The 4193-nt window shown below is 32.9% G+C and overlaps 1 non-coding gene across 1 annotated transcript; it reads right to left on the minus strand.

Moving 5' to 3' along the window:
• Window positions 1–4086: 4086 nt before the first annotated feature.
• LOC139874039 (small nucleolar RNA R71) lies at window positions 4087–4193 on the minus strand. The gene has a single exon (XR_011767743.1). It is a non-coding gene; the product is annotated as a small nucleolar RNA R71 (small nucleolar RNA).

Consider the following 4193-nt stretch of genomic DNA (forward strand, 5'->3'; position numbering starts at 1 on the left):
ATGGTGCATATGACGTTGATGTTCAAGGTACATATTGTGATGTTGAGGCTTGCGGTGCGGATGTTGTTGGTGGTGGTAATGGTACTGTTGGTGTTGTTGTCGGTGGTATTGTTGATGCCGGTGATTCTGCTGGTGCTTATAACCTTTGCACCATATTCTCCAAAGCCACTACCCGAGTGCGAAGCTCGTTGACTTCTTCTACTACACCGGGATGATTATCGGTTTGGACGAGCGGATGAATAAGATTCAGAATTTGAGATAGTATATTATCGTGACGAGATACTCTGGAAATGAGAGAGAAAATAGTGCCTCGAACAGGTTCGCCGGTAAGTGCTTCAGGTTCTTCACCAAGAGGGAAATGTGGTGAATGGAAGGGATCACCTTCTTCTTGTCTCCAATGACTAAGCAGGCTATGAACCCATCCCCAATTCATCCAGAATAGGTGATGGCTGATTGGTTGATCCATTCCGGTTACACTGTCTTCGGAATTCAGGTGAATATCCCTATCGGAATAGCTGTCAAAGTTTAAGGAATTTGAACTAGATACGGGATCCATCTTGTATAATTAGGGAGATGATTTTTTATATGAATTATATTATAGAATTTAGTTTGGTATTCTTCAATACATAATTTACATATGTATATATAATACCAAAATCCATAAATCACGGAGAAATTTTCGGAAGATGTCAGGAAAAGTTTACAGTAACAGATACGCTAAGATATGAATTTTTGTCTATACACTATTTATGCAATAAATGCAGGAAAACGTGTCTAGACTTAAGAATGATAAGCATGTAATATCCGACGAGAAATGATAAGCAAAACTTTTAACATGCAGACACGGTCGAAGTCCAGACTTACTAATGCATCCTAACAACTATCAGTTAGACACACTCGTGCAAGACCTGGTTCACTAGGACCAACGCTCTGATACCAACTGTGACGATCGCTCCAAATCCATATGGACGAACACGTCATTCATCGATTTCATTGCGAGGTATTTGACCTCTATATGATACGTTTTGTAAACATTGCATTCTTTTGAAAAGGCACACCATAAATGAATATTTAAATCAAAGGTTTTTGACATCTGATGATTTCTACATATAGACAATCACCGTAAATAATAGTTTACAATAGTACTTCCATTGACAATGCAGTCAAAATAAGATACATGGTGATGATTTGGTGAATGCAACGTTTCCTTGATAAATATGCCATGTAAGACTCCATGCACATAGCTTGTATAACATATAAGCAAACAGCGGAAGACTTCTAGGAACCTGAGAATAAACATGCTAACAAGTGTCAACACAAAGGTTGGTGAGTTCATAGTTTTAGTGTTTCGCATAATCTGTATATAAAGGTGGATCACAAGATTTCAGTTGTTCAATCCAGAAACGTTTATCAAAATATTCTACGAAATTGAGCACCCTGGTAACTAAACTTAACGTATATATAATTTATACCCTTTGTATAATCATCTTAATAATACACGCAAACCAACGTGTACGCTTCTCAAATAGCATACGTCCGTTAAAAGGCTAGTGCTCTAGCTCGGACGGGGATATCAAGCCCTATGGATCCATATACTACTACTCGCGCCCACCAGTTCTTATAACAGGCAGTTACTAGTTACCAAAGCTAAGGGATTTTCGGTTCAAACTCGGTGTAGAATTTAGTATGTACTTGTATCCATTGCGTTTAAAATAAAGTGCATGTATTCTCAGCCCAAAAATATAGATTGCAAAAGCAATTAAAAAGGGAGAAAATGAAACTCACGCAAAATCAGTTTTAGCATTTGTATCCATTTAGTAATACAATTATAAAAGCATTGCATGTATTCTCAGCCCAAAAACGTAAAGAGTAAAAGGGATCATATGAAACTCACCTTAGCCGCATAAAAAGTCGTTCACCAAAATGTGACCGAAACTCGGATTACCAAATAACCGTAGATCTCAACCTAGAGAACATATGTTGGTCAATAATTGTTTATCAAGCTAGGTCAGGTCATAGTGTATCACAATCCTAATGCTCGAGATTGACATACAATAGTTATCAAAAGTTATTTCAAAAAGTCAATCTGACTCCATACAATAGTTGAATGATCATGGCAATCGAATCATTTTAATATTTCACATAGTTTTCCAATTCTTGTAAAATTAAACTATAGTTTTTATAAGGCTTTAAAATATGATAAAACAATCAGTTTTGACAATTGTTCAATAAAACAAGACGTGCCTTATATAAGATTTCAGTTACTCGGTTGGTAATATTTAAAAATCCATTTTATCAATCTCGTAAACAAGTTGTTTATATCTTAATTGCAGATTCAAAAGCAATTTCAATTAACGTCAATCATAATTCAGTTGATCATATCTTTTAATCCGTTCATCGAAGCTATTCGATATCTAAATGAAAAGTTATTGATTTTTCGCCAGCTTTCCAAAAACATGTATATCATATACCTTTTACCAGTAATATATGTATTTAATTCGTGATTCATTATAACTGTTTAATGACGAAATTTAGCATACACGCATGTATAAATATATATATACTCGAGCACTGGACATGGATACACAATTAATATATAAAAGATAAAATATGAGTGCTTACGTATCAATATTGAGATTCAATATTGTAGGAAAGTACGTAAACGTAACGGAGATGATAAACACTAGGTTTGACTTTACGAGCATAATCCCCAAATCATACCCATAACCTCCATAGCTATAACTCATAATTTCCTTAGCTCTATCCCGCTCGAAAAACCATTTTGAAAGTGACAAGCTCATGACCTCGTCGTAGTATTTTATGTATAATATTACTAAAAATATTAAGATTAATAATAATAATAATAATAATCTTAATAATATAATAATAATAATAATAATAATATAATAATAATAATAATAATAATAATAATAATAATAATAATTAATATAAATAATAAATAATAATAATATTACACATGGAGTAATATATGTGTAAGAACTCGAGCAGAAACTGGACTTTTATAGGCAACTTTTTGAAATCTGATGCCCATGCGATCGCATGGGTTTTTAGTGTATTTTCCATGCGATCGCATGGCCGCCTGATCCAGCTCAAAATGTTTTTGTTTTCTTGTTTGTCGACGTATTATTATATAATATATATAATATATATAATTTAAATAATTAATTATATATTATATTAAATTCATGTGCATAGTTGACTTGTAATTTTCGTTCCGATGACCCGTACGTTGTCACTCGACTTATGTCCCGGTTCCGGTTTCTCGAACGCATTTTTGTACGCTTAGAAAACTCGTAATTTACGTTTTGTGACTCATACATTTGTCAAAATATAGTCTTAAATTATCAATAAACTATATCATTCAAAGTGTATCTTAAACTTTCGAGTGTTTTGGTCATTTACTTCTATAAATCATTGTCACGCTATTTGTTGATATATATATATATATATATATAATAACAAATCGTTTTATGACCAAGTTAATATATATTTTCAACATTCATAAACACGTTTTAAATATACGTCGCAAGTTATTCATACAATTAATATTCCAACTTATCATATATATTCAAATAAATATTTAAACCAATAAGTTTAATGTACGGTATTAAACAATTAAAACTTTATTACATTTTCAAGTTATAGTATATATATGTATCTATTTACATGTAATGGTTCGCGAATCGTTGAGAACAACCGAAGGATACTTGAATAGTTCAAAAATTTTGAGATTCGGTTTTACAAACTTTGCTTATCGTGTCGGAAACGTTAAATCATTTAAAGATAAAGTTTAAATTTGGTCAGAAATTTCTGGGTCATCACAGCCAATTTAGTGGTACACCAAAAGAAGATCCAAACGAACATCTTCGAACCTTTAATAAGATTTGTACTCTATTCAAAATCAGAGAAGTTGAGAATGAACAGATCTATCTCATGTTGTTTCCCTGGACTTTAAAGGGAGAAGCCAAAGATTGGTTAGAATTGTTACCTGAAGGGGCGATTGATACATGAGATGTCTTAGTTGAAAAATTTCTTAAACAATTCTTTCCGGCATCTAAAGCCGTGAGACTTCAAGGAGAAATTGTTACGTTCGCGCAAAAGTCAAATGAAACATTATATGAGGCGTGGACAAGATTTGGAAAGTTGTTGAGAGGATGTCCTCAACATGGTTT

This window comes from Rutidosis leptorrhynchoides, chromosome 10 (genome assembly GCF_046630445.1).
Source record: "Rutidosis leptorrhynchoides isolate AG116_Rl617_1_P2 chromosome 10, CSIRO_AGI_Rlap_v1, whole genome shotgun sequence".
NCBI lineage: Eukaryota > Viridiplantae > Streptophyta > Magnoliopsida > Asterales > Asteraceae > Rutidosis > Rutidosis leptorrhynchoides.